This window comes from Loxodonta africana, unplaced genomic scaffold (genome assembly GCF_030014295.1).
Source record: "Loxodonta africana isolate mLoxAfr1 unplaced genomic scaffold, mLoxAfr1.hap2 scaffold_88, whole genome shotgun sequence".
Taxonomy (NCBI): domain Eukaryota; kingdom Metazoa; phylum Chordata; class Mammalia; order Proboscidea; family Elephantidae; genus Loxodonta; species Loxodonta africana.
The window spans coordinates 693051-718013 of NW_026975625.1; the positions used below are offsets into that span (position 1 = coordinate 693051).

The 24963-nt window shown below is 38.4% G+C and overlaps 1 long non-coding RNA gene across 9 annotated transcripts in view; it reads right to left on the reverse strand.

Annotated features, from left to right (window-relative positions):
* The window catches only part of LOC111749361 (uncharacterized), a 188203-nt gene that overhangs the window by 154568 nt on the left and 8672 nt on the right, over nt 1–24963 (reverse strand). The window contains exon 1 of one of the 9 annotated variants that reach the window (XR_010320852.1): nt 14779–14837. The exons of the other annotated variants lie outside the window; for them this stretch is intronic. This is a non-coding gene — a long non-coding RNA (uncharacterized LOC111749361). Of the gene's footprint in view, nt 1–14778; nt 14838–24963 lie in introns of those variants that run through there. 9 annotated transcript variants of the gene reach the window in all.

Consider the following 24963-nt stretch of genomic DNA (forward strand, 5'->3'; position numbering starts at 1 on the left):
TTAGGGAGAGAGAAACTTCTCTACCTTAGCCTCCCTGCCACTCCCACACCTTTTTCATTGATTTCCATGCCCTGTTTAAGTAACATCACTCATCACTTCTCACTGTCTAGGTTATCTGAGCCAATTCATGGCAGTCAATTCCACCTGAGCTCTAGGATACCCTCATTTACACACTCTGTCCTGTTGTTCCTTCACCCATGGCTGACTACATCTCCCCTTGAATGTCTACTAGGCATCTCAAACTTAATGTGGTTCAAATAAAATTCTTGCTCCAAGTGTCTTATTTACCTCCCAGTCTTCCTTATCTCAGCAAATATTCTCACTATCCTCTGGGTTGTTCAGGACAAAAACCTAGAAATCACCCTTGATTTCTCTCCTTTATTCAAATCTTGCATCCAATCCATTGACACATATTCTGGACTCTTGGCTCTACCTTAAAATAAATCCTGACTCTATCCACTTCTCACTACCTCCACCTTACAGCCACCATCATCTCTTGGTTAAAACTGGACTCCATGCCACTGATCTTCCCTCTTACAGTCTACATAACAGCATCATTTCAGTGGCTTCTCATGGCGATTAGGAAAAATTCCCAAATGCTTCCCATGGTCTTTCATGATGCGGGGCTTGCCCACCATACTAACAGTCTTCCCTCGGTTCACTCCACACTCGCCATGACTTATTTCCTGAGCTTCCTCAAACATGCCAAAACATTTGGTTATTTAAGGGCCTCAGAAACAACTCTTGCCTTTATTGGCAATATCCTCCCTCCAGAACTTCATACAGCTATTCTCTCCTTTGATATAGGTCAGTTATCTCCTCAAATATCCTGCTCCCATAAGCCTTCTGACTATTAATCTAAAACACCTCACCCCACTCCTTCCCTCACATGCAAATCTGTCTTATTTTCAAAATATTTAGCTCTCCTTGACATTTTTTGTTATTACCTGTAAATTTATTTTTTGTGGTGGAGAATGTATGCAGCAAAACACACCAACTTAACAGTTTCTACCTGTACAATTTAATGACATCGGTTACATTCAAGTTGTGCAACCATTCTTACCCTCCTTTTCTGAGTTGTTCCTCTGTCATTAACATAAACCCACTGCTCCTTAAGGTTCCTATCTAATCTTTTCAGTAGCTGTTGTCAATCTGATGCCATGTAGACAGTTCTTAAAAGAGCATATGCTCAAGGTAGACCATTTTTATTAGTTAAGTAAGCTAATGTTCTGGAGCCCTCGTGGCACAGTGGTTAAGTGATACGGTAGCCAAGCAAAAGAAGAGCAGTTTGAATCAACCACCTGCACCTTGGAAACCCTATGTGGCAGTGCTATTCTGTTCTACAGGGTCTCTGAGTCAGAATCAACTCAACAGCAACAGTTTGATTTTTTCTTTTTTATACTTCGGTTTTAAGATAATTCAAGGGAAGGCTTTTGGTGTAATGTTTAAAGAATATCTCACGGAAATAGTTTCAGGAGTTCATTCACCCTCAATGGCTCCAAAAAGTCTGGGGTTCATGAGAATCTGAAATTCTGTTCTGCAATTTCCCCCTTTTGATCAGGGCTTTTCTATGGACTCTTTGATCAAAATGTTCAGCGACAGTAGCCAGGAACATTTTGGTTCTTCTGGTCTCGTGGCATGCTAGATGTTCTTTTAAAAAACATGAGTGGATGCTGAAGGTTATCAAATACTTATTTTATTACACCTATTAATATAATCACATTTATTTTTCCTGTACATATGGTAAATTATACTGATTCATTTTTGAATGTTAAACTAACCTTGAATTCTTGGGATAGACCCAACTTGGTCATAATATATTCTTCTTTACAGTATTGCTGCATTTGTTTTGCCTATTTATTTTCATATTTTGCATCTATGTTCATCAGTGACATTGGCCTGTAATTTTCCCATCTTGTGCTGCTCTTGTCAGGTTTTGGTATCAATATTCATTCTACAAGCTTTACAAAGGAGTTTGGGTATATATTTCATTTTATATTGAAGAATTTGTGAAATATTTCTTGAATATTTGGCAGAATTTGCAGGAAAAGCCATCTGACATGAAGTTTTCTTTTTGAGAATAGTTTGAGCTCTAATTCAATTCTATTAACAGTTGTGGAATTACTTTTGCTTCCTGTTTCTTCCTGAATCGTTGTTATTAACTTACATGGTATGATACGTTTGCCTACTTTACCTAAATTTGCAAATTTATTGACTAATATGGTTCATAACATTCTCACGTTATCTTTATGTTCTGCAAGATCTGTAGTCATTTTCTTTCTAATTCCTGATATTCGGTATTTATACCTTCATTCTTTTTCTCTTGATCAGTCTTCCCTAAAGTTTGTCAATTTTACTAGCACTTTCTAAGAATCAACTTTAGTCTTCGTTGATCGTCTGTTGCATGTATTCAATCATTAATAGAAACAAAAATTTCTATGAATGTTTGTTTCTGTTTTTTTCCCAACATTTTGAATGGATGTTTAACTCACTTATTTTTCAAGATTTGTTCTTTCCAATTATATTTTTAAGGCTATAAGTTTCCTATATTATATTGTCTGTACTGCACAACTTTTTACATGCACTATGTTCATAATTGTTCACTTCAAAATGTATTCTAATTTTCATCATGATGTCTTTTTTGACTCATAGTATTTTAAAATATCCAAGGACATGGAGATTTTGTATTTTCTTTTTCTAAGATGGTTTCTTTTTTAATTATGATGTACTTACATAGTATCCTCTATATTATTGCAGACTCTTGAAATTTGTTGAAACTTGCTTTATAACACAGTATATAGTCAATTTTTATAAACACTATGTGCGTGAGATGAATGTATATTCTTTAGTGGTTAGATAATGCACACACATACACATATATCAATTTGGTATTTTTATACATGTTAAATCTTCTGTATCCTTGATAATTTATGGACTTCTATGTTTCTGAGGGGTGTGTTAAAAGTCTATTATGATGCATGATGTCAAAAGGAGCCCCAGTAGTGCAGTGGTTAAGCACTCAGCTGTTAAACCTTTTGATTTGATCCACCAACTACTCCACAGGAAAAAGATATGACTGTTTCCTTCCATAAAGATTACAGCCTTAGAAACCCTTTGGAGAAGTTCTACTCCATCCTATAGTCACTATGAGTCAGAATTTACTCAACAGCACACAAGAAAAAATGTATGATGTGATGGAAACTGAGGAGTACAAACCTCAAAGAATTGGTCCTACCTCCAGGGTCAAAGGATGAAGGACAGAGAAAACAGCAGAGACATCCAAAAGCTTGGAAACAAGGAGGCTGAGAGGAAGACGCCTGGTGGTTTAAGGGCTTTGAAGGGCTACCACATATACTGAGGAATCTGGAGTGCAATGTTCTTGCCTAAGGATGAAGACATGCTCATAAAGATCCTGACAAAGCTCTGGGCTTGCACCTCTGGCTGATCTTTGGGCTCCATGGGGGCAGGAAGTGAAGGCTAAGGCAGAGTTTTAGGCACTCTTGCTTAGCATTGAAAGAATGCCCCAGTTCAGAGCCAATCTGCAAAGACTGGGATAATGTTCCTTTTTGTTTTTGGCTACAAGCTTTTAAAGAAATCACTGTCAGGTCATGAACTGACTGCTGACATAACAGAACAGAACTTCAGTGTCCACACATGAGAAGACATACAATCTTTGCAGAAATAGTTTGGGAACATCACTAAGCAAATGGATGACTGGCCCTCAACAATTTAAGAAAAAAAAAGAAAAAAAGCAAACCCTAATGACAGGGAATCTGATTTCCAGAGTTACATTATAATGTTTAAAATATTCAGTTTTCAACACACTATTTTAAGTCATAAAAAGAAAAAAGAAAAGGATGGTTCATTTGTTAAGAAGAAAGAAGAGAATGAACAGAAAGCATCCCTAAGGAAACACAGATATTGGGATTACTAGACAAAGATTTTAAACCAATTGTCTTAAATTTCCTCAAAGAGCTAAAGAAACCATAGACAAAAAAAAAAAAAAGGAAACCAAGAGAAGAATGTATGAACAAGTAGAAAATATTAATAAAGAAATATTATACAAAAGAGCCAAAAAGAAATTACAGAGCTGAAAAGTAGAATAGCTGAAATAAAATTTTCATTAGAGGAGCTCAACAGCAGATTTGAGCAAGAAAGCAGGAAAATGTAAACTTGAAAAAGCACAACTGAAATTGTTCTAACTCAGGAGCATAAAGGAAAAAGAATGAAGAAAATGAACAGAGCCTAAGGGACCTGAGGGACAACATCAAGCATACCAATATACTCATTAAGGAGTCCCAGAAAGGAAAGAAACATGAAAGGACAGAAAGAATATTTGAAAATGTAATGACTGGAAGGTTCCCAAATGTCATCTAGATATCCAAGAAGCTCAATAAACTCAAAGGACAATAAATACATAGATATCCACAGACAGACATAATCAAAATGTCAAAAGACAAACACAGAAACTTGAAAGCAGTAAGAGATAAGTGACTCCTAGTGTACAAGAGAGTCTCAACAAGTTTAACTGTTGATTTTTCACCAGAAACCACTGAGACAAGAAAATAGTGGGATGATGTACTTAAGGCACTGGAAAAAAAAAAAAATACAGAAACAAAACTATGAACCAAGATGTCAATATCTAGCAAAACTATCTTTCAAAAATGAAGGCGAAAGTAAGACATGCCCAGATACACAAAACCTGAGGGAGTGAGTTAGTAGCAGAACTGCCTTATGAGAAATGCCACAGGGAATCATTCTGGCTGGCATGAAAGGACACTAGACAGTAAGTGGAAGCCATAAAAAGAAACAAAGACTCCGTAAAGGTAACTACTTAGATAAAACAAAGTCAGTAATATTTTTATATCACGCCTCTCTTTTTTTCATATATGATTTAAAGCACGAATGCATAAAAATACTTACACATCTCTCTTAATGGACACACAATGTATAAAGACGCAATTTTTGTAACAGCAACGTAAGTAGGGGAGGTAACTGAGCTGAATAAAAGCAGAATTTTCCATACTGTTGAAGGTAAATTTATATTAATTAAAAGAAGATTGTTATAAATATAAGATCTTAATTGTAATCCTCATGGTCACCACTAAGAAGTTAAACAATATAAGGAAAGGAAATAAGGAGAGGACCAAAATTGTACACTTGAAAAAAATCAGTCAAACACAAAAGTGGACAGTAGTGAAGAAAATGAGCAACAAAATACATATATGACCTACTACTACAAAGTAGAAGATATAAGTCCTTCCTTATCATTAATCGCTTTAAATATAAATAGATTAAATTCACAATTGGGATCATTAAAGTTGTGTGTCAACTTTGTCGGACCATGATTCTCAGTGCTTTGGCAGTTATGATGTAGTTTAGCAGTCGTATACGGATAAAATCACTTCCATAATGAGATGTGATATAATGCGATTACCTCCGTGATGGGATCTGCTGTGAGTAGCCAATCAGATGTAAGGGAGTTTCCTCAGGGGTGTGGACTGCATCCAATATAGGTGGACTTTCTGGCAAGGCTCTTGAGCTTTTGCTCACTCTGAATCCTGCAGCTGGCTCCTCTTCATCTGATCTCAAGTTTTTGGGACTTGAACCTTCAGTTTACCTTCCAATTTTGGGATTCATCAGCCTCCGCAGTCTGTGAGCCACGACCTGCCAGCTTAACTGCCGATCTTGAGATTTGTCAGCCTTTGCAGCCTGTGAGCCACAGACCTGTTGTATGACCTGCAGATCTTCAGTTCTGCAGTCCCTGCATCTACGTGAGTCAGGAGAAGCCACCAGCCTGACCCATGGACTTGAGACCTACCAGCCTCTACAGCCTCGTGAGCCATTTCCTTGATATAAATCTATTTAAATATATATCTCACTGGTTTTGCTTCTCTGGAGAACCCAGCCTAAGATACCAATTAAAAGACAAATATTGGCAGAATTAATAAAAAAATCATTCAATTGCTATCAAGCTGATCTGACTCACGGTGACCCCTCCCCCCATGTGTGTCAGAGTAGTACTGACACTCAAGTGTGTCAGTTCAATGGCTAATTTTTCAAAAGTAGATCGCCAAGCCTTTCTTCCGAAGTGCCTCTGGGTGGACTCAAACCTTCAACATTTTGGTTAGCAGCTGAATGCATTAACCGTTTGCACCTCCCAAGGACTACAACATGTATCTATGTTTATTTCTGTATTACTTGTCTTTATACTCTATACGTACATACACACATAGACACACACACATAGACATCACACAGATGCTTTGGACTTCAACTAGCAGGGCTCTATTAATTGTTGATAGAAAAGTACTGATATCAATTATAAATGCGTATTTGTCCATTTCCCCTTTCAGATTTATTAGTTTTTGTATTTTGGAGCCCTGTTGTTAAATACGTACACATTTAGGATTGTTGTATCTTTTTGGAGAATTGAACCTCTATTATGTTATGTCCCTACTTATTCCCAATAATACTCCTTTTTCTGAAGTATAATTTGTCTGATATTAATATAGCTACTGCAGTAGAACTGGATAATTTTCAACCATTTCAAGAGGTAACATAAGATCAAGAACTGATGGTATAAAAGGAAGAAATCGAAGCTGCATTGAAGGCATTGGTGAAAAAACTACCCTCTCTCCACCATCTTCACTAACTCTGACACCAACTGTCCCTCACACAGCACTCCCTACTTCTCTGCTGGGTTCAATAATTCATTGCAACGGCCACACAGAGCTCACAGTCCATATTCATGATTATGGGGTTTATTAGGGAAGTAACAGTTACAACTCAGGCTCAGAGACACTCAGAATACAGTTCTTCTATCAGGACAGCCTCTTCCCTCCTGTGCTCATAGGCGTGCCTCTGCCTGGCCTTGGGCCTCTCTCCAAAGGCACTCAGCTTTCCTTCTCCATGGACCATCATCTCCTATAGCCGGGTCCCTGTTGCTTGGTCTCTCCTGCCATGGCATCTTACCGTCTTCAGGGTTACAGCTTCCTCTCTCTATCTCAGTCTCCTGCTTCTAGGAGCTTCTCAGTGCAGGGATCTCAGGTCCATAATATATGCTCAGCTCCTGGCTGTTCTTCCTTGATGGGAGTTGAATCCTCCTCTTTGCTCTGGAACTGGTTCTCTTTGAAGGGAAAACTAAACAATCCCCTTGGTGAGCCACAACTACCCTATCACACAGTCCTGCCCAAGCGCCAGGGTGGATGTTATAAGACCATGGCTAGAAAGGCCACACAAAGTAAACAATCACATCACAGCACCTTGGACTCATTTTTCGAGCCAAGTATCAAAAATCCCATACGAACAGATTGGTAAAGAACATAATCAATGGCAAGAACATTTTCATAATTATGTTTTCTGTATTTGGAAGAAATCTATAGCACTATTCTTATTTTGCCAATTCACAGGGATCACAGAGATTAGTGGTAGATATCGCAGTACCAGAAAACTCTCTGGTGAAACAGTCTGTGAGCAGTCTTACAAACACGGATATTCCACCAGAGTCAAAAGAATGACGTTACATTAATCATCAAAGAGAACATTTCAAGATCTAGCCTGAAGTACAATGTTGTCACTGATAGGCTAATACCCATACACTTACAAGGAAGACCAGTTTATATGACTATTCAAATTTATGCACCAACCACCAATGCCAAAGACAAAGAAATTGAAGATTTTAAACAACTTCTGCAGCCTGAAATTGATGAAACATGCAATCAAGATGCATTGATAATTACTGGTCATTAGAATGTTAAAGTTGGAAACAAAGAAGGAAAAGTAGTTGGAAAATACAGCATTGCTGATAGAAATGATGCCAGAAATCTCATGAAAGAAGTTTGCAAGACCAGTGACTCATCCACTGCAAATATCTTTCTTCACCAACATGAACGGCAGCTATACACGTGGACTTTACCAGATGGAATACACGGGAATCAAACTGACTACATCTGTGGGAAGAGAAGATGGGAAAACTCATATCATCAGTCAGAACAAGGCCAGGGATCGATTGTGAAACAGACTGTCAATTGCTCATATGGGAGTTCAAGTTGAAACTGAAGAAAATTAGAATAAGTCAGAAAGGGCCAAAGTACGACCTTGAGTATATCTCACCTGTATTTAGAGACCACCTCGAGAATACATTTTATGTGTTAAACTTAACAACTGAAGACCAGGTGAGTTGTGGAATGACATCAAGGACATCACACATGAAGAAAGCAAGAGGTCCTTTAAAAGACAGGAAAGAAAGAAAAGACCAAAACGGATGTCAGAAGAGACTCTGAACCTTGCTCTTGAATGTCGGGTAGCTAAAGTGAAAGGAAGAAATGACGAAGTAATAGAGCTGAACAGAAGATTTCAAAGGGTGGCTTGAGAAGAAAAAGTATTATAATGACATGTGTAAAGATCTGGAGATGGATAACCAAAACGGAAGAACACACTCAGCATTTCTCAAGCTGAAAGAACTGAAGAAAAAATTCAACCCTTGAGTTGCAATACTGAAGGACTCTACAGGTATAATATTAAATGACGCAGGAAGCATCAAAAGAAGATGAAAGTAATACCCACAGTTACTATGCCAAAAAGGATTGGTCGACCTTCAACCATTTCAGGAAGTAGCATATGATCAGAAACCGATGGTACTGAAGGAAGAAGTCCATGCTGCACTGAAGGAATTGGTGAGAAAAAAAAGCCTCCAAGAATTGATGGAATACCAACTGAGATGTTTCACCAAATGGATGCAGCACTGGAATCGCTCACTTGTCTAATCCCAAGAAATTTGGAATACAGCTACCTGGCCTATGAACTGGAAAGGATGCATATTTACACCTATTCCTAAGACAGGTGATCCAACCAAATGTGGAAATTATCAAACAATATCATTAATATCACATGCAAGTAATACTCTGCTAAAAATCATGCAAAAGCAGCTGCAGCAGTGCATTGACAGGGAACTGCCAGAAATTTAAGCAGGATTCAGAAGAGGACATGGAAGGAGGGATATCACAGCTGATGTCATATCGATTCTGGCTGAAAGCAGAGAATACCAGAAAGATGTTTACCTGTTTTATTGACTATGCAAAGGCATTTGACTGCTTGGGTCATAACAAATTATGGATAACATTGCGAAGAGTGGGAATTCCAGAACACTCAATTGTGCTGATGAGGAACCTGATCAAGAGGTAGACGTTCAAACAGAAAAAAGTGATACTGCGTGGTTTAAAGTCAGGAAAGGTGTGTGTCAGGGTTGTATCCTTTCACAATACTTATTTAATCTGCAAATAATCTGAGAAGCTAGACTATATGAAGAACAAGACATCAGGATTGGAGGAAGACTTATTAACAACGTGCATTTTGCAGATGACACAACCCTGCTTGCTAAAAGCTAAGAGGACTTGAAGCACTTACTGATGAAGATCAAAGACCACGGCCTTCAGTATAGATTGCACTTCAACATAAAGAAAACAAAAATCCTCACAACTGGGCCAATGAGCAACATCATGATAAATGGAGAAAAGATTGAGATTGTCAAGGATTTCATTTTATTTGGATCCACAATCAACACCCATGGAAACAGCAGTTAAGAAATCAAAAGATGCATTGCATTAGGCAAATCGGCTGCAAAAGACCTCTAAAGTGTTGAAAAGCAAAGACATCACCTTGAAAACTAAGATGCAACTGATCCAAGCCACAGTGTTTTCAGTGGCCTCGTATGTGTGGGAAAGCTGGCTGATGAATAAGGAAGACCGAAGAAGAATTGATGCCTTTTAATTGTCGTGTTGGTGAAGAATTCTGAATATACCATGAACTGCCAAAAGAACAAAAAAATCTATCTTGAAAGAAGTATAACCAGAACGTACCCTAGCCTAGAAGCAAAGATGGCTGGGCTACATCCTACATACTTTGGATCTGTTTTCAGAAGGAATTAGTCCATGGAGAAGGATATCATGTACTATTTCTTTGGACTATCTAAGACCTGAAGAACAAAATCTCATGGTCCAAATTAACATTTTTACTTACTAATTTTCAAATGTAGCCCTGGTGGAAGAGTGGTTAAGAGCTTGGCTGAAACTAAAAGGTTTCAACCAGCCTCTCCTTAGAAGCCCTGCTGTGCAGTTCTATTCTGTCCAATAGGGTCACTGTTAGTTAAAATTTAATCCACAGCAATGAGTTATTTAATTTTCAAATATAAATTTTTTCTGTTAATGTCTAAATTCTAAAGTAAATTCTATTTTATAAACTACCTGTTTTATAAATTTATTTTCTATTATTCAAATTCATTGTTATAGTAGAATCAAACTTAAAAAGTAACATAATTTTATATCCAGGCAAAATTTTCATTTTGCCAATAACTAAGTGGAGTGCAAAAATGGAAGCCTGCAGAAGATAAAAAGAAAATGATTTGTGAATCCCTAAAGACAATTCCAAAATTCCTTTTTAGAATGTAATAAATCAGCAGAGACTTCTTGCATTAAAGGTACGTGCTTAATGGGTGGGAATCATCCTACTAGTACCACTAGTGCTGAAATTAACGATGGCAATACAAATATAACAGAATTTGTTCCAAATTCTGCATCCATTTCTTGATGTAGTAAAAAAAAAAAATTAGTAATGATCTACAAAGTGAAACTAAGAATATTAAATTGTCACATCTGCAGAGCGCATAAATAACAGACATGCAGATCCTGCCTTGTGGAATAATTTTCTTCCAATGAAGTAAATTACTGGATCAAAAGAGGCCCAAGTGATTGTCAACATCACAATTGTCCACTTGTAAATTTGTGTTGAAAATTCCTGGATGGTAAACAAAGTTCTGTAGCCAGAATTTTTTCTAGAGTGCAAAGTTAATGATGAAAATTATAAGAGGGAGTGGCTACTGCAATCTCCATCAGTCAGCTCTGTGTATTGTTTTGTTTGCAAACCTACTAACCAAACAAACAAACCCGTCATCCTCATTTAATTCTTGAATTGCTACAGATGAATTTAGCAATTGGTGCAAATTGAATAGGATCGGTAAACATGAAAATAGTTCAATTCACAGAGATTATGTTATCCTATTTAAACCAAACACATTGTTCTGGCTTAATTTATGAACTGGAATCACAAATTAATGAACATCAGTATTGAAAAGCCATTTTGTAATGTGTCGTTGTTGTCATAACAATCACTGAATGGGGACTATCTTCGTGAAAAAGAAATGAAGTCTTTGGGTCCCCACGAAATGGAAAATTTTAAAGTTGGCTTCAACTTGCTGCTCATTTGATCTATTTTTAGCAAGTCACATCTCAAAACACGGTAACACAGGAAAGGGCAATCCATTCCATAATTCTAAAATAATGTGTAAAAAATTTATAATCTTGATAAGTGATGAAGTTCAATCAACTACTGTCAGTGAAATAAGTATAGCTCGATATTTTATTTTGTCTGTGGATTCCACTTCTGAGCCTTCTCATACAGGCCAGCTAAGTATTGTTTAAAGATCCGTATCTCCAACAGATAGAAAACCTGTGCGGTGATTTATCACATTTACTAGCTTAAAAAATCATACTGGTAAAGACGTTGCAAAGCAAGTGTTTCACTAATTATGTGAAGTTTGCAAAATTGACTTTTCTAAGTGCAGAGACCAATCCTATGACAATGCTGCCATTACGTCACTGCATTACAAAGGCATACAACAGAAAATTCTGGAATGAAATTAATATGCCATTTTCATACCAAGGTGCTGCACATTCCCTTAATTTTGTAGGATGTATCACAATAGTTTTTTTTTGTCCAAAAGCAATTGATGTTTTTTCTAATATTCAATTACTTTATAAATTTTTTGCCACCTCTACTCACTGATGAGCTGTTCTTAAAACATATTCAGGCAATGATTGAGCATTAAAATGTCTAATACACATTGGGAAGCACATGCTATAGCAACAAGTACAATTCTAGGCCCCACACAGAATATTGCTGAAGACTAGATACAAAAAGGAAACTCCAAAACAGAAGCTAAAATCATGGCTGCCTTAGTCATCTAGTGCTGCCATAACAGATACCATAAGTGGATGGCGTTAACAAAGAGAAATTTATTTTCTCACAGTCTAGTAGGTTACAAGTCCAAATTCAGGACATCAGCTCCAGGGGAAGGCTTTCTCTCTCTGTTGATTCTGGAAGAAGGTCCTTGTCCTCCATCTTCCCATGGTCAAGGAGCTTCTCAGGCGCAGGGACCCCAGGTCCAAAGGACACGCTCTGCTCTTGGTAGTATGAGGCCCCCAACTCTCTATCCTTTCATCTCCTGAGAGATAAAAGGTGGTGCAGGCCACACCCTAGGGAAACTCCCTGTATCTCGGATCAGGGAGGTGTTAAAATCCCACCCTAATCCTCTCAACATAAAATTACCATCACAAAATGGAGGACAACCTCACATGGCCGATCCAAGTTGATACACATATTTTGGGGGGACATAGTTCAATCCATGACATTCTACCCTTTGGCCCCCCCAACATCACATTCTTGCAAATGGAAAACATACTCATCCCATCACAAACCAAAACCAAACCCACTGCCGTCCAGTCGATTCTGACTCATAGCGACCCTATAGGACAGAGTAGAACTTCCCCATAGAGTTTCCAAGGAGCGCCTGGCAGATTCGAACTGCTGACCTTTCGGTTACCAGACGTAGCACTTAACCACTAGGCCACCAGGGTTTCCTCATCCCATCATAGCATAGAAAAAGTCTTAAATCAAGTCCAAGTCCAAAATTCAAAAATCCCTCTTCATCTGTGAAATCTAGGACACAAGTTATCTGTTTCCAAAGGTACAATGGCATAAAAGGCACAAGCTAGACATTTCCGTTACAAATTGAAGAAACTTGAGGGAAAGAAGGCATAACATGTACCAAGCAAGTCAGGAGAACACATCGCATTAGCCCTCAAAGACATTGCAAACCAAGTGTTTCACTAATTAGGCGAAGTTTGCAAAATTGGCTTTTCGAAGTGCAGAGACCAACCCTATCACAATGCTGGGAAATGTCACTGCATGATAAAGGCATGCAACAGAAAATTCTGGAATGTAATGAATATGCCATTTTCATACCAAGGTGCTGCATATTCACTTAATTTTATAGGATATATCACAATGGATTTTTGTCAAAAAAATGATTTTTTTCTTCTATTCAGATATTTTACAAATTTTTTGCCATCTGTATTCACCGATGAGCTGTTCATAGGCAATGATCAGCATTAAAATGTCTTTCTAATACCCACTGGGAAGCACATGCTATAGCAACGAGTGCAATCCTGGAATCACACACTCAGATTCTAGGTGCCATAAAGAATATTGCTGAAGACCAGTCACAAAAAGGAGACACCAGAACAGAAGCTTAAAACGTCACCAACAAAATGTAAATGCAGACCATATAATTGTTATATATAATAATATATTGCATCATTTTCATTTGATGAGTCAATTCTCCAAGATTCAGAAGTAAATTTGTAGACATGCATGGATCTCTACCAGCTATTAACAAGATATTTACAGAAGAGAACATTTTGAAAACACAATAAAACAAATACTGCCAAATACTGATTATCAAGCACTTTATTGTTGCAGAAGCATTAAAAGAAACAAGTAAATGAGAGAAATGCTCCAGAAGTATTGAGTGCCAGAGATCAATTTCACATAACCATCATCACTAACACACTTGAATCTTGCATGAAATGAAGGGTGAAGATATATGAAGTTCCTTCTGATATTTTTTTCCTTCTTAATGTGAATATAACTGATGAAGAATTCCTGAAGGTACCCAATAAATCAGCACAGGCTTATCCTGATGAGAAAAGCCTGGTGGCATAGTGGGTAAGTGCTACGACTACTAACCAAGAGGACGGCAGTTCAAATCCACGAGGCGCTCCTTGGAAACTCTATCGGGCATTTCTACGCTGTCCTATAGGGGCGGGATGAGTCAGAATCGACTCGACGGCAGTGGGTTTGGTTTTTATCCTGATGACTTAAGACAAACCTTTATGGAGAAGTGCTACAATATCATTCTTACGTTAGAATTAAGTTTAGAGATTCAAGACAAATTTTACTCATGTAGGCATGTAAACCAAAAAACCAAACCCATTGCTGGTGAATTGATTTCAACACATAGCAACGCTATAGGAAAGAGTAGAATTGCCCCCATGTTTCCATGGAGCAGCTAATGTATTCGAACTGCCAAGCTTTTGGTTAGCAGCTGAGTTCTTAACCACTGCACCACCAGCGCTCCAAATATACCCTGGCCCCGTAGTTCAAATGCAACAGCCGCTCCTTGAAAACCCTATGAGGCAGTTCTACTCTGACCTATAGGGTCATTATGCATCAGAATCCACTCCAACCCGACGGGTTTGTTCTGCCTACTGCCTCATCCCTATTTCATTTTCTCAGAGATAAGTTTCTCTGATAGTGTCAGATTCAGGAATGTGATGGCCCTGAACATCAAAGGTGAAGTTACAGAATTGGACTTAGTAGCAGGGGGAGGGGGATATGGTTCAGAAGCAGTGAGAGGTTGACAGACCTGACCCGGCAGAAACAAGCACCCTGCAGGCTGGATTGGATGGCATGTGCGGTGAGGCAAGCAGTGATGCTCGGGACATGTTTTTCACATCAGAAGAGACCGAGTGGTGGAAAGTCTACACAAGCCTCCAGAGCCAGTGAAAAGCAGTGCTAAGTTGGTAAAAGATAAGTACATGCATTTAAAATGCCACACAAATCAAAAATCACCCCTTTGGGAAGAACATCATTCCCATTTACCTGCTTGTCCCTCTCTGTTTTTAGTCTTGGACCGGCTTCGGCTATTTCTGGGTCCCCTGGACCAGAAGTAGGAACTATCACATGCCCTGGAGCAGGAACAAAGAACAAAAAATAATCTGCCAGCTTCCCTAAGCCAGGAACTCAGGGAAGGCACAGACATAAGGGGTCCAAGGACTCTGAATGCCTTTCACCCTTGCATAGACCTGTGTGGGCCCATTTCAACAGCGTAGGCCCTCATTAGCACACTACAACAGGGTATATACCTGAAGCCTATTTTTAACTGTATCAGCTATAAAGTGGAGGGGCAGATTTCTGATATTTGACAACGTTCTGCCAATGAAGAAGGATCCTCACCTATCCACATCAGTGACTTGAGGGTTCGTGGCTCCACCCATGCCACCTAGCCACCCAATTCAGGAGTCCAAGAATAAGTGGTGAATCCCAGTACTTACAACCAACAGCATTGGGTGCCCACAGTCTGGCTGCAAAACCCACCCACCTATGTGCTCTAGGGAACAGGGACATGCTTTCCTCCCAGACACTCAAGGGCAGTCATTCCCCCCACAGTAGCCAGACACCTGTACCTACTCGAATCAACCCTGTCTATGTAGGACTGTAGGTGAGAGCCTACACCACACACTTGGTGACCTGGACACCTGAGCTGAATCCATACAAGAAAAGTAAAAGGGCTCCTAGGCTCACATACCTAGTAACAGCTCTGATCACCTGGTGACAGGATTTAAGAGCTTCAAAGGTGCCAATAATCAAACTAGCTCACCCAAACAGCCTATTTGGGCATATCAAAATAAAACAAGAAGCTAGGACACAGTACACCAAAAAAAAAAAAAAAAAAAAAACCCAGTGCCATCAAGTAGATTCCGACTCAGTAAGCAAACATAAAATAAATGGATATAATAACTTATTGATGGCTCAGAGACAAGTGTAAATATCAAATAACATAAAGAGGCAGACCATGATGGATTCAGGAAGTTCCCAAAACAAGAAATCTTCCAAATGAAGAGAAATTCCAGGAATTACCGGAGGAAGAATTTAAAGGATTAAGAGACCGAGCTCTTCAAAAGATCCAGGAGGAGATCAGGCAAAACGAAGAACAAGCCAAGGAACACACAGATAAAACAATAGAGGAACTTAAGAAGGTTAGACAAGAGTATAATGACAAATGTAACAGGCTGCGAGAATCCATAGAAAGATAGCAAGCAAATCCAAAAGAGTAACAATAAAATTTCAGAATTAGACAACTCAATAGAAAATGAGAGGAGCAGAATTGAGGCACTGGAAGTCAGAATTAGTGAGACTGAAGATAAAGCACTTGATGCCAACTTATCTGAGGAAAAATCAGATAAAGTAATTTTTGAAAATTGAAGAAACTCTAAGAATTATGCGGGATTCTATCAAGGGTGATTGGAACACCAGAATCGGGGCAGGGGGTGGAGGGATAACAGAAAACACAGTGAGAATTGTTGAAGACTTCTTGTCTAAAAACTTCGCTGATCTTGTGAAAGATAAGAAGATATCTATCCAAGATGCTTACTGAACCCCACCCAAGGTAGATGCCAAGATAAAGTCACCAGGACATATTATAATCTTGCTTGCCAAAACCAAATATAAAGAGAGAATTTTAAGAGTAGCTAGGCATAAACAAAAAGTCACCTATAAAGAAGGGTCAGTAAGACCAAGCTTGGACTACTCAGCAGAAACCATGCAGGCAAGAAGGACATATACAAAGCCCTGAAGGAAAAAAAAAAAAAAAAATTGCCTGCCAAGAATTATACATCCAGCAAAACTGTCTCTCAAATATGACGGTGAAATTAGGGCATTTCCAGATAAGCAGAAGTTTAGGGAATTTTTAAAAACCTAACCAATATGACAAGAAATAATAAAGGGAGTTCTCCAGTTAGGAAATCAATAACATCAGCTAACAACCCAAGGCTAGAACACGGGACAGAACTACCAGATATCAACCCACATAGGGACATCACTAATAAATCAAAGCTAAAACACTGAAAATATTGAAACAGAGACATTGATCTGCAAAAGATGACAACATTAAGAGAAAAAAGAGGGACTAAATAATGTAGTCATAGATCTTTCATATGGAGAGGAAGTCAAGACGATATAAAGAAATAAAAAATAGGTTTAAATTTAGAAAAACAGAGGTAAATGTTAAGGTAACCCAAAGGAAACTAACAATCCTACACATTAAAATAAAAAAAAAAAAAGGAAAACATAAATTTTTGGCAAATACAAAAGCAACAACAAGGAAAAAGATGAAAGACTAAAAAGAAAAACGATTCAGCACAGAAAAAAATTAATTAGCAGTAAATACAAAGGCAACAAAAATGAAGAGAATGGAAAGAAAATGCACAAAGAACAACTACTCAACAGAGAAAATTAACTGGAATAAGGAACATGTCAACAACACATACACAAAAAAGACGAAAATGACAGCACTAAACTCATAACTATGAATAATTATGATAAATGTAAATGGTTTAATTGCATCAATAAGGAGACAGAGAGTAGCAGAATGGATTAAAAAACATGATCCGTCTGTATGCAGACTGCAAGAGACACACCATAGACTCAAAGACATTAAATAAATCTCAAAGAATGGAAAAATTTTATATATTTATATATATATATATATACATATATCAAGCAGACAACAATAAAAAATAAGAGTGGCAATATTAATCTCTGATAAAACAGGCTTTAAAGTAAAATCCGCCACAAAGGAAAAGGAAATACACTATATAATGATTAAAGGGTCAATATACCGGGAGGACAAAATCATAATAAATACTTATATACCCAATGACAGGGCTCCAAAAGACATAAAACAAACTCAAACAGCATTGAAAAGAGAAATAGCTCCACAATAATAGCAGAAGACTTCAACATACCACTTCTGATGACAGACAGGATATCCATAAACAAGCTCAATAAAGACACGGAAGATCTAAATACCACAATCAGCCAACTTGATCTCACAGACTTAAACACAACACTTCACCCAACGGTAGTCAAGTAAACTTTCTTTTCTAACGCTCATGGAGCATTCTTGAGAATAGACCACGTATTAGGCCACAAAGCAAGCATTAACAGAATCCAAAACATCAAAATATTACACAACATGTTTCCTGACCATAAAGCCATAAAAGTCAAAAGGCTGTAGTTATCATACATTTTAATTTCTTACATATTTTAAACCCAATAAAGTCTATTCTTATTATGTCATGCAGTCAGTAATCCTCTATTTTTACCCGTTTCATTAACTTTCATTCCTTCTTGCATCTTAAGCCTTTCACCTTAATTTTCTTCCTGCTTGAAGAATACCTTTGGAATTTTAATAATGTGGGCATGCTGATGTTAACTTATCTAGGTTTTGTTTGTCTGAAAACAAAAGGTCTTTGCTCATTCATGATGTTTTTCCTCAGCATAGAGTTCTGGGTTGCCATATATTTTCTCTCTATAATTTAAATATATCATCTTATTGTCTTAGGGTTTTCACTATTTCTGTAGAGAAGTCATCAGTTTTTTTTGTTTGTCCTTTAAAGATAATCTCTTCCATTCTTTAAGTAGTGTTAAATTATTTGTTTTTTGTGGGTTTTTTTGTCTTTACCTTCAGCAGTCCTACTACGATGTACCTAGATAAGAATTTCTTTGTATTTACCCTACATGGGTCTTATAAGGAAACCCTGGTGGCGTAGCGGTTAAGTGTTATGGCTGCTAAGCAAAAAGGTTAGCAGTTCGAATCCACCAGGCGCTCCTTGCAAACTCTATGAAGCAGTTCTACTCTGTCCTGTAGGGTCGCTTTGAGTCAGAATCGACTCGACAGCAGTGGCTTTTTTTTTTTTTTTTTTTTGGGTTTTGTAAGTCTTCTAGGATCTGTGACTTGATATCTTTAATCATTTGAAGAAAATTCTCAGCCATAATCTCAGTTTTTCTGCCTCATTCTTTTTCTTCCTTCTTAAAGTATCTTATGCTGGATATTCTCATTATATTCTCTGTATCTTATTCCTTTTTATCTTATATATATTTTTTCTTTTGTCTATGCCTCTATTTTCTTCCAACATATCTTCCAGTTCACTAAATCTCTCTTCAGCATTTTTAATCTGCTGTTATATACATACATTAAGATTTTAACTTCAGCTATAGTTTTTGGTTGACTTTCTAAGTTGATCTTTTTCTTAGTTTCTAGTTTTTTACCAAATTTCTAGGTCTTGCCTTTATTTCTTTGAACATAATAGAGTTATTTCAGTGTCTTTGTCTGATAGCTCCAATATCTAGTTTTTCTGTGGATCTCATTCTGTTATTTGTTGTTTCTACAGGTTTCACTCTTTTCTTTCTTTTTTAAAAAAATTGTTGATTATATTAGAGAGGCAAGGCCAAGATGGCAGAGTAGTGAGATGCTGCCAGTGAACCCTCTTACAAAAAAGACCCGAAAAAACAAGTGAAGCGATTATATCTATGACAAGCTAGGAGTCCTGAACATCAAAGGCAAAGTTAGAAAACGGACTCTGTGGCAGAGGGAGGGAGAGACTATTCAGAAGTGGAGAGGAGTTACTGGACCTGAACAGCCAGGAACCCTCAGGCACCATTCCCTGGAGCGACTGCAGTGGGCCTGGCAGTAGCATTCCAGAGGCGTTTAGCTCAGGGAAAGACAGCAAGTTGCACAGACTACTCACACCTGCAGAACAAGAGAAGAACGGCACTCTCAGCAAAAGCTAATTACTTGTGTTTATTTTATCACACCCCTAGCCCCCAAGCCGGCTTCAGTGGCTGTCAACTTCCCTGGGCCTGAGATAGGCCCTGGTACCACTCTGAGCCATTTTTCCATCCTTGAAGAAGGTATAAGTTCACAACTGGGGGAACGATAATCTGCTAGCTCAATTAAGCTGGGGAGCTCAGGACAGAAGTAGCTCTTGTTCAGGCACAAACGGTCCATGGGCTTTGAATACCTTTCACCGCAGCACGGACCTCTGTGGGCCGATTTCAGAAGAATAGGCCCTTGTTGCCAGACTGCAACTGTTTCAGCTGAACGGTGGAAAGATGGGTGTTTGATGTTTGACACTGCTTTGCCTATTAAACAGGGTCTTCACCTACCCACATCAGGGGCCTAAGGACTGGAGGCTCCACTCACAATACCTGGCCACCTCTGACAGGGCTCCAAAGATAAGTAGTACTGCCCTGAACTTACAACCAAAAGCATTGGGTACCCATCGCCCTTCTGCAGAACCCACCCGTGTGCTCTACAGAACAGAGATGCGCTTTCCTCACAGACACTCAGAGGACAGCTGTCAGACCCCTGCCTTGATCAGACTCTGACCCCCTACTGCAGCCAGATACTTCTGCCTACACCAATAACCCCTGCCCCTCTAAGACTGTAGGGCAGAGCCTGTACCTTACACTTTATGACCAACTACCTGGGCACCTGAGTTGAATCCATACAAGAAAATAAATGAACTCCTAGGCTCATATACCTGGTAACAGTGCTAGCCATCTGGTGATAGTACATTAGAGCTTCAAAGGTGAAAATAATCAACCTAACGCACTCAAGCAGCTTATTTGGGTATACCAAAACTAAACAAAGCAAGAAGCTAGGATACAAAAAGCAAGCATAAAGTAAACTAATACAATAACTTATAGATTGCTCAGAGACAACAGTCAACATCAAATCACATAAAGAGGCAGACACGGGGGCAGGACCAAGATGGCTGACTAGGTAGAAGATTCCGCTTATCCCTCTTGAAACAAAGACTCAAAAAAACAAGTGAATCAATTACATAAAGGACAATCTACAAACCCTGACCATCAAACACAGAACTAAAGAGTTGACCTGAGTGACAGGGGAGCAAAAAGCCACACTGCAGCAGGGACCGCTTCTGGAGCCACTGTCCCACGCCGCAGCCTTGAGCCCTCGTGGTTCCCTGGTGCCAGGGTGGTGGGGCTGATTGTGGCTTACTGAGACAGGGAAGCACGGATGTAGGCCTAACCCTCAGGACCAACCTCGGAGGGGACCCAGGCAGCACACGCAGACTCCACACAGATGCGGCTGACAGGGAAACGAAAAACCATGGGCAAGCAGCGACTGGTTTTGGAGCCTGGAGTGCAGCGTCCCAGAAAGGAAACCTTGGTGCTGGGCTTTGGACTAAGTGTGGGGGAGCCGATTGTGGCTTCCTGAGACGGTGTGAGCATGGATGCAGACCTAGCCCTCTGGGACAGTCTCAGCAGGGATCCAGCCAGCACACACGAGCGACACAATGCTCTGAAATCTCAGAAAAAACAGTCCTCACCAAACAACGTAAGTAACTTTGTATATCTTGCCAGGCTACTCTCTTCTATATATCTGATTCCACCCCTCATTGCCCCAGCCAGCTTCATTAACATTGGAATTCTCTGTGCCAGAGAGAAGTGCACTGCTCGATTTTTTTTCTTCTTTTCTAATCCATTCTCCTGGCCTGAGAAAAGCAGCATTTAACAATCAAAGAAAAAATCCTTCCCTGACTTCCCTAAACTGGAATAACAATACAGAATCAGCTCCATCCAGGCATTAAGAGACCCATAGTCTTTGGCTTTCACCCTACAGGTAACTAGGTGGCTATTATAATGCAAAGGCAATTCTGATAGAGATCTCACCATAATTGTTTTAGCTCGGCAGTGGAAAGGCAAGTTTTGGAGGTCAGATACCTCTCTAGCTATTAAACAGAGCCGTTGCTGATCCACAGCAGTGAACTGAGGGCTGAGACTCCACCCACACCACCTAGCCTAGAGGGGTCTGAGAATAGTGACGTCTACCCAAGCATTAGGTGCCTAAGATACAGCTGCAGAGCCTACCCACCAGAGCGCTCTACAGAATAGAGCCACACCTACCTCACTGACACTTGAAGGAAGGCTGTCAGCATCCTGACCTCCTCGAAATGTGACCCCCTGCCACTAATAGAAACTGGTGCATACAACCATCACCACTACTCCTCTAAGATAATAGGTGAGAGGCTACACCACACACTAGGTGACCAACTGTCAGGACACCTGAGCTGATTCTATTCAAGAATAGTGAATAGACTCATACACTTATATACCTGGTAACAGCTCAGGCAAGCTGGTAACAGGACGTAAGTGATTCAAAAGCTACAGCAATCACGATACCACAATCTAGTAGCCCATTTGAATGTATTGTAACAAAACAAAACAAGAAGACTCAGTGAGGAAATATAAAAGAAAATATTACAGTATCTTATAGATGGCTCAGAGACAGCAGTCGACATCAAATCACATGAAGAAGCAGGCCATGATTTTTTCTACAAACACTCAAATCAAAGAATCAAAATCATTGCCAGATGTAGATACATTCCTAGAATTGCCAAATGTAGAATATAAAAAAATTGGATACAGAATGCTTCAAGACATCAGGAATGACCTCACAAATGAAATAAGGAAATCTATGGAAAAAGCCAAGGAATACACAGATAAAGCAGTTGAAGAAATCCAAAAGATTATTCAACAACATAGTGAAAACATTAATAAGCTGTAAGAATTCATACAGAGACAGCATTCAGAAATCCAAAAGATTAACAATAAAGTCAGAGAATCAGACAACTCAAGAGGAAGTCAGAGGAGCAGACTCGAGGAACTGGAATGCAGAGTGGGGGAGCTGGAGGATAAGGCAATTGACATAAATATAGTTGAAGAAAAATCAAAAAGAATTTAAAACTATGAAGAAACCCTAAGAATCAAGGGAGACTCTATCAAGAATAATTTGCATGTGATTGGAGTTCCAGAACGGGGAGGGATAACAGAAAATACAGAGAGAATAATAGAAGATCTGATGGCAGAAAAATTCCCTGGCATCGTGAAAGATGAAAAGATATCTACCCAAGATGCTCATCGAACCTCATACAAGATACATCCCAAAAGAAAATCACCAAGACATATCATCAAACCTGCCAAAACCAAAGATAAAGAGAAAATTTTAAAAGCACCCAAGCATAAACGAAAAGTTACCTACAAAGGAGAATCATTAAGTTTGCACTACTCGGCAGAAACCATGCAGGCAAGAAGGCAATGGGATAACATATACAGAGCACTCAAAGAGGAAAAACTGTCAGCCAAGAATCATATATCCAGCAAAACTCTAAAACATGAAGGTGAAATTAAGATATTTACAGATAAACACAAGCTTAGAGAATTTGCAAAAACCAAACCAAAACTGCAAGAATTACTAAAGGAAATTCTTTGGTCAGAAAATCAATATCAGATACCAACACAACACAAGGTCACAGAACAAAACATCCTGATATCAACTCAGATAGGGAAATCACAAAAACAAAATAAGATTAATTAAAAAAAATTGCTCAAAACAGGGAATCATTGATGTCATTATGTAAAAGATTACAATAGTGAAAAAAGAGAGACTAAATAAGGAGACACAGATCTTACATATGGAGAGGAAAACAAGGCGATACAGGGCGAAACAACTTAGGTTTTTACTTAGTCAAACCGGGGTAAATATTAAGGTAACCACAATGAGGTCTAACAATTCCATACTTCAAAATAAAAACCAAGATAAACATAACGACTCAACAAAATAAATTCAACTACTATAAAAAGGAGGAACACACATTCTCCAAAGAAAAACTCAGCACAAAAAAGTAAATGGAAAAATAAAATTGTCAAAAACAGGCATCAAAATGACAGCACTAAACTCATACTTATCTATAATTACACTTAATGTAAATGGACTAAATTCACCAATAAAGAGACAGGAAGTTGCAGACTGGATAAAAAAACACGATCAGCCTGTATGCTGCCTAAAAGAGACATGCCTTAGACTTAGAGACACAAATAAACTAAAACTGAAAGGATGGATAAAAATATATCAAGCAAACAACAATCAGGAAAGAGCAGGAGAGGCAATATTAATTTCCAACAAAATAGGATTTAAAGTTAAATCCACCACAAAGGATAAAGAAGAACACTACATATGATTAAAGGGACAATTTACCAGGAAGATATAACCGTATTAAATATTTATGCACCCAATGATAGGGCTGCAACATTCATAAAACAAATGTTAACAGAATTAAAAAGGGAGACAGACACCTCCACAATTATATAGGAGACTTCGACACAACACTCTCGGTGAAGGATAGGAAATGCAGTAAGAAGCTCAATAGAGACACGGAAGATCTAAGTGCTACAATTAAACAACTTCACTTCATAGACTTATACAGAACACTCCACCCAACAGCTGCAAACTATAATTTCTTTTCTAGTGCACATGAAACATTCTCTAGAATAGATCACATATTAGGTCATAAAACAAGTCTTTGCAGAACCCAAAACATTGAAATATTACAAAACATCTTCTCTGAACAAAAGACCATAAAAGTAAAAATCAATAACAGAAAAACCAGGGAAAAGAAATCAAATGCTTGGAAACTGCACAATACCCTGCTCAAAAAAAGACTGGGTTATGGAAGAGCTTAAGGAGGGAATAAAGAAATTCACAGAATTCAACAAGACTGAAAACACTTCCTATGAAAACCTTTGGGACATGGTGAAAGCAGTGCTCAGAGGTCAATTTATATCAATAAAGGCACACATATTAAAGAAGAGACAAAATGAAAGAACTGTCCCTACAACGTGAACAAACAGAAAGAGAGCAACAAAAGAAACTGTCAGGCACCAGAAGAAAGCAAAAAATAAAAACTACAGCAAAATTAAATGAATTAGAGAATAGAAAAACAATTGAAAGAGTTAACAAGGACAAAAACTGCTTCTTTGAAAAAATTAACAAAATTGATAAACCATTGGCAAGACTGATTAAAGATATACAGGAAAAGAAACCAATAATCCAAATAAGAAATGGGATGGGCCATATCACAACAGATCCAACTGAAATTAAAACAATCATATCAGATTACTACAAAAAATTGTACTCTAACAAATTTGAAAACCTAGAAAAAATGGATGAATTCCTAGAAACACACTACCTACCTAAACTAACACAAACTGAAGTAGAACAACTAAATAGACCCATAACAAAAAAAGAGATTGAAAAGGTAATCAAAACACTCCCAACAAAAAAAAGCCCTGGCCCTGACGGCTTCACTGCAAAGTTCTACCAAACTTTCAGGGAAGACTTACCACTACTACTGAAGG